At 43.6% G+C, this 7184-nt stretch overlaps 1 long non-coding RNA gene across 1 annotated transcript; it reads left to right on the top strand.

The window, feature by feature from the left end:
* Positions 1-514: 514 nt before the first annotated feature.
* LOC148115594 (uncharacterized) lies at positions 515-2767 on the top strand. Its single transcript, XR_015731979.1, has 3 exons — positions 515-937; positions 1498-1586; positions 2363-2767. It is a non-coding gene; the product is annotated as an uncharacterized LOC148115594 (long non-coding RNA).
* The last annotated feature ends 4417 nt before the right edge of the window (positions 2768-7184 follow it).

The following is a 7184-nucleotide window of genomic DNA, read 5'->3' as shown; positions in this document are numbered from 1 at the left end:
GAAGTATCCATCTCTGAAGCTTCCATTACTGAAGCAACTGTTCCTACACCCAACATCACTAGCACAGAATCCTCTCTTCTGAAAATACTATTTCCTGTTTCAGATACCAGTACTACAAAGGCTACTTCTCCTGGTAGCACTTCACCCACCTTGGCTTCTACAACTAACTATGAATATACCATTTCTCTGGATTCCAACAGTGAAGGTGATGTCTCCACTCCTACCATTCCTGGAAATGATGATGAAACATCTCTACCGTTTGCTGATATCACTGCCTTTGGAAGCATCATACCTGAAACGGAGTCTTCCAAAAGAAAAAGGCCCATTATCACAACTGTTGGAAGTACTGTTGAAATACCTTCTATTTTGACTAATGTCACTAGAGCTGAAGAAAGTGTAGAAGAGCACTCTAGTTTTGTGGCTATAGGAAATAGTCCTGAGCCTACTTCTTCTGCAAGTTCCAACGCAGTACCTGAAACACCCACTCCTGTGCCTTCCATAAGAGTTACTAACACATCAAATTCCTCATCTAACATTGCAGTTACTGAAACTTCCACTTCTATACTACTCAATACTAATACAGAAATCTTTTTGGTTTCCAAAACTGACGCCAGAACCCAGATTTCCATCGGGCCTGAAATTTCTAGTTCATTACCTTCCAGAAGTGATCCTGAAAACTCTATTACTACAGATAGCACTACTCAAACTTCCATTCTTTCCAGGACAACTTATACAACCATGGGCACAATTTATTTGGCTCCGAAGGTAGCAATAACTTCTGAAACTCACACAACTGACTCAAATCCCATTCTCTCTAGAGAGATTCTGGAAGCTGCTACTGGAACCAATGTGACCTCTGTGACAAATGTGACACCTCAAGTCCCTATCCCAAAGGCAATCCCTGCCCCTACTATTATGACCTCCACCATGACTTCAGGTAAGATTATCAACTGTATTGATAGAAGAGAATATTTGTAACTCAGGGTGGAACTGGGGTAATGAAATGTTCATTACCCCAGTTCCACCCTGAGCTATAAATATTCTCAGCCACATCATCAGTGCACTGAAGATACCAACTAGTTGGGTAATGAAACCTCTCCAGGAAAACCAACAAGCTCAGAAAGCACCAAGGCCCCCAGATTATCAACTGTGTTTTCAAAGGCAGGGTGAAATATGTTAGAGAGCATTCTTTACTTGGTAAAATGTTTTCCAATTAGGCTTTTGTAATGTGAATTGGGAGTGTGTTGCGAGAAAACACACTCCCACGTAACACCATTGCCATTTGGATATACATAGGAATAGGAGGCATGGAATTGGGAGAAGTCATGGGATAAAATAGGCTACCTACTTCGGTATGATTAATGTGTGCCCAGACATCCAGAAAAATCTTGGAATCTCATTAATTTCCATATACATCTAAAAAAATTGGGGAGAGATAAATATTATTTGAATGTAATTCCTGTTCTTATCCATTTTATTATCTGTCATTTTCTTTAGGTTCTGCTGGGCTGCCCTTATGGGCTATTATCTCAATCTGCCTGACTACGGGATTAGCCCTGTTGCTTCTTCTAAGCCTTCCTTTTTTGGTAAGTAATCCAATCAACAGGGCCATTTATTTGGTGAGCCATTGGTGAGTTCAACCATTGATCAAATGTGTGTTGTTATGAACAACCCATCATATGGAATTCATGAACACTTTATGAACATTCCATCATAAACCAACTGCTCAGCAGGCAGGACCCTGGGAGCCAGGGATGTCCACAGAGTATGGTCCAAAAAAATCAAGTGGACATAAATTTAAGCATGCGTAGTGGCAGCTCAAAATTGGCAGCTCAAAAAATGGCTTAGGGCCAGGGTATTTATGAGACCGCCTCCTGCTACCGATAACCTCCCACCGGCCAATACGCTCTCACAGAGAGGGCCTCCTCAGGGTGCCGCCGGTCAAGCAATGTCGGCTGGCGGCCCCCAGGGGAGAGCCTTCTCTGTGGGGGCACCCGCCCTCTGGAATGAGCTCCCTCCCGGAATACGACTGATCCCGGATCTCCGCACTTTCCGTAAGGCCCTGAAGACGTTTTTATTTCAGCAAGCCGGCCTAGCCTAATTAGGTTTTTTATGGGTTAGTTTTTAATTGTATAGCTTTGGGGTTTTAAATTGGGGGCCGATTGATTTAATTTATTTTAGCTATCTTAACTTTTATATTGTATGTATTTTAATTTCGGCTGTTCACCGCCCTGAGTCCCTAGGGGGAGAAGGGCGGTATATAAATTCAAATATAAATAAAATAAATAAATAAATAAAAATTGTCAAGGAATCTTGGATTTTAGTCCCATGAAGTAAGGATGGAAACTCGTCTTTTTTTCAGATTCTTGGATTGCCTTTTCCACGATTGGCCCAACCAAGGACGTATGTTGCTCGCCATTTAATCTGGGAGTCAGATCTTGGAATAGAGTTGGAAAGTGGAGTAGAGAATCATGGAAGAAGTACGATGTGAAAGAGGAAATGCTGAGCAAGGATGCACATTGTGTGTTTGGATGATGCAACTAAGACCAAATCTAGCTATTCTTGCATGCAGGCCTGATAACTATTTTACAGAATACAGAATAACAGAGTTGGAAGGGACTTTGGAAGTCTTTTAATCCAATCCCCTGCTCAGGCAGGAGATCCTATACCAGTGATGGTGAACCTTTTTGGCACTGAGTGCCCAAACTGGAACGTACATACATGTGTGTGCGCCGGAGCACCAGAAACCCGAAGACCAGCTGGCTGGCACATGCATGCCTGTTTTTTGGCCATTTTTGGCTGGGTTTTTGGCCGTTTTCAGGCTGTTTTTTGGCCATTTTCAGGCTGGGTTTTTTGGCCATTTTCAGGCTGTTTTCAGGCTGTTTTTGGCCTGAAAATGGCCAAAAAATGGCCTGGAAAATGGCCCGAAAAACGGCCTGTTTTGGGCCATTTTTGGGCTGTCTTCAAGCCTTTTTTGGGCTGTTTTTTGGGCCATTTTCAGGCCATTTTTTGGGCCATTCAGAAAACAACTAGAAAATGTCCTAGAAAGTGGCCGGAAAAACGTCCCAAAAAAGGCCCAAAAAACTGCCTGTTTTGGGGCATTTTGGGGGCATTTTCAGGCTGCTTTCCAGCGTTCTGCACCCGCGAAGACCAGCTGGCCAGCGCACATGCACGCCAAAAACCAGAAGAGCAGCTGGTGAAGGCACGCATGCCCACAGAGAGGGCTCTGTGTACCACCTCTGGCACGCATGCCATAGGTTCGCCATCATGATCCTATACCATTACAGACAAATAGCTGTCTAATCTTTTCTTAAGAACCCCTACAGATGAAGCACAGAATGAATTTCTACAAACCTCTTATTCATGGGTTCTTTGAATTTCCTGTCGAGCAGATGTAATATGAAGGATTTATTGGGCTGGAAGAAGGCAGGAAAAAATCTCTAAAACAAGGGATGCACAACATTTGATGGGGAGGGAGTGGAAGTTACATTTGGCCTCTTTGTGTTATGCCAGAGATACATTTTCAGAAAGCCAGGGACAAAAACCCTCACTTAAATTAAATTCAATGAATAAATGATTAAATATATTAATTAAATTTTTTGTTTAATTTAAATTTGAAATAATTAAATTAATGAAAATTCAAATTGAAATTACATTTGAGCAATGATGGTGCAGTGGTTAGAATGTAGTATTGCAGGCTAACTCACTGCTCACAGCCCAAAGTTCGACCCTGACCGGCTCAAGATTGATTCAGCTTTCCATCCTTCTGAGGTTGGTAAAATGAGGGCCTAGATTGTTGGGGGCAATAGGCTGACATTCGTAAACCACTCAGAGAGTTCTGTAAAGCACTATGGAGTGGGATATAAGTGCTATTGCTACTGTCTATGATTATTACAATTTATTTTATGATGTGAGTTGATGCCATCTTACACTTTAACCATTGGTCCCTTTTGACATGTTAAATCTTATCATTGAGCAGGAAAGATATTGATCAAATTAAGCTATGGAATTTATTAGAAGATATGATAAGATACGAGAATACAGGTAGTCCTCTACTTACAACTGTAAAGGAGCCTGCCCATTACATTGTAAAGTGGGTGACCTATATGGCCAACCTGATCTTTTTGCTGCAGTCATTGCGCAAACCAGTGGTGAGATTCAAGTAATTTAACAACCAGTTCTCTGCCCTAATAATTTCTTCCAGCAACCAGTTCACCAAACTGCTCAGAAAGTTAACAACCGGTTCTCCTGAAATGGTGCGAACCGGCTGAATCCCACCACTGATGCAAACCCATTGTTCGCTATGCTGAAAACTGGAAGTAAACATTTTTGGCAAAAACATCACAAATTGCATCCATCAACCACAGGGCACTGCATATGGCCATAAATGCAGGCTGTTTTGCCAAGCACCCAAAATGAGGTCATGTGACCATGGGAGGGGGGTGACCATTGGAATCTCAGAACTGGGTCGTAAGGACCTTTTGGGGATCCGTCAAAACTTTGAGCCTTTGAAGGTTCAGGACTACCTGCAAACAGTATCTTGGATGGTTTTAAAGACAAACTATAAACCTGGATGGAGAACTATCAGCCTTTAAGGTTCAATGTTCCCACAGTTTTGGGGCAGCCAGTCTCCAAATCCCAGTTGCTGAGGAACAACTGCAGGAGACAGATATGGCTCAATCTCCTGCTCATAAAACACCCAAGAGGCATCTGATTGGCTACTGTAAGAAAACAAATAAGAGACTAAGATGAGACTTGGCCTGAGGTAAAAATATTTTAAAAACAAAGATACCCGTCCTCCAGTGGAGGGATTCAATTTTTTTTACTACCGATTCTGTGGGCGTGGCATGGCTTGGTGGGCGTGGTTTGGTGGGCGTGGTTTGGTGGGCAAGGCAGGGGAAGGATACTGCAAAATCTCCATTCCCACCCCAATCCAGGGGAAGGATACTGTAAAGTCTCCATTCCCACCCCACTCCAGGGGAAGGATACTGTAAAACAGTGGTGAAATCCAAATTTTTTTACTACCGGTTCTGTGGGCATGGCTTGGTGGGCATGGCAGGGGAAGGATACTGCAAAAATCTCCATTTCCACCCCACTCTGGGGCCAGCCAGAGGTGGTATTTGCCGGTTCTCTGAACTGCTCAAAATTTTTGCTACTGGTCCTCCAGAACCTGTCAGAACCTGCTGGATTTCACCCTTGCTGTAAAATCTCCATTCCCTCCTGACTCCAGGGGAAGGTTATTGCAAAATCTCCATTTCCTCCCGATCAGCTGGGACTCAGGAGGCAGAGGATAGATGGGGTGGGGCCAGTCAGAGGTGGTATTTACCGGTTCTCCGAACTACTCAAAATTTCTACTACTGGTTCTCCAGAACTGGTCAGAACCTGCTGAAACCCACCTCTGCCCTCCTCCCTACAACTTCCAGTCCTGTCCAAACCCTAAGCTAAGATTGCACCTATAGGCTTATTTCTTTACTCACTGCAAGCTTGGGAAGTGGACAATAGCATTTTTATTTTTTTGCCTCTTTTCTGCAAATTTGTCCATTGGCTAATTTTCTCACATGTTGGGATGAAGGAGGAGAACAGCAGGTAAAGGCAATCCGCCAGAAGCCAGTGTGATGCAGCAATAGTTATAAAGTAGTTCCACACCAAGGTAGGAAGGGAAGAAATATTATAAGAAATAGTATAAGACCCTGCGTACTATAAGATGCATCTACCTTTTTTGGGGAGGAAAACAAGAAAAAAAAATCTGCCTCTGCCTTTGCCTCCCAACAATTTGCCTCTTTGCAGCAAACAGCAGCTTGTTTCAGTTTCAGTTTCAGCACAGCCTAGTTAGCACAAGGGAAAAAAAATCTGCCTCTGCCTCCCAGCAATTTGTCTCCTTGCAGCAAACAGCAAACAGCAGAGGCCAAAAATGGGGTGCGCGGAGGAGGCAATAGGCAATGGCAATCTCTGCAGCCTGAAACAGCTGATGGTCGGGAGGCCAATCCAACCAACAATCAGCTGTTTGTGCCAATCAGGCTGTGCTGCAGCTGAAACTGAAACGGGCTGTTTGCTGTTTGCTGCAAGGAGGCAAATTGCTGGGAGGCAGAGGCCAAAGAGTAGGGGCCGGTGGGTGGGTGGGGTTACATTCGGTGTATAAGACGCACCCAAATTTTCACCCTCTTTTGGGGGGGGGAAGTGCATCTTATACTCTGAAAAATACGGTAATTGCCCTGCCCACCAGCTATGGGTCTGAAGGATCATCTTGATGCCTTATATTTGTCAAGGGACCTCAAAGGCAGCCAGAGATTCTCGCATGAAACAGCTATGGATGAGCAAACTCTTGAGATCCATTGCTCAAAAGTGCAAAGAAGAGCAACTAAGATGATTACGGGCCTGGAGACAAAAACAGATAAAGAACGGTTGTAGGAACGGAGTATGACCAGTCCAGAGAAAAGAAGGACTAGAGGCTACATGACAGCAGTATTCCAGTATTTGAGGGGCTGCCATAAAGAAGAGGGAGTCAAGCTATTCTCCAAAGCACCAGAAGGCAAGACAAGAAACCATGGATGGCAACTAATCCAGGAGAGAAGCAACCTGGAATTAAGGAGAAACTTAACCATGAGGACAATTAGCCAGCAGAACAGTTGCCTTTAGAAATTGTAGGTGCATAGCCTACAATTTGCATAATCCCAGATGAAAAATGATAGTTCTGAAAAAAGATAATTGGGGACTAATTGTTATTTTACAGTAGGGGCTGGAACACAATATTTCATAAAGGCTGTGAGGCAGCTTTTTGAATCGGGACACCTTGGACTACAATTCCCACCATTCCCGGAAATGGGTTGTGCTAGATCAAGGGTGGGGAACGATGGCCCTTTTATGTCTTGTGGACTTCAACTCCCAGAATTCTTGGAGTTGAAGTTCACAAGTTGTAAAGGGGCCATCATTCCCTACCTCTGTTCTAGATGGTGAAGTAGCCACTGTGGTCCACTATTTAACAGAATGACAGAGTTGGGAGGGCTCTTGGAAGTCTTCTACCAGGTTGGAGAATGTTCCACCTCCATCCACCACAAGTGAAGAGTAAGTCAATTTGTGCCCAATCAATGAATGCCACAAATCAATACATCAATAAATGAATGAAGTCAATCGATGCCACAAATGTTTGTTTCAGGGCTTCTCACCATTTAATCATACTGGCTTCC

Source organism: Pantherophis guttatus, chromosome 2 (assembly GCF_059756535.1).
Source record: "Pantherophis guttatus breed Tessera chromosome 2, ASM5975653v1, whole genome shotgun sequence".
Lineage (NCBI taxonomy): Eukaryota > Metazoa > Chordata > Lepidosauria > Squamata > Colubridae > Pantherophis > Pantherophis guttatus.
Note: the sequence above shows the minus strand (reverse complement) of the source record. Positions and strands in the feature narration are given on the sequence as shown.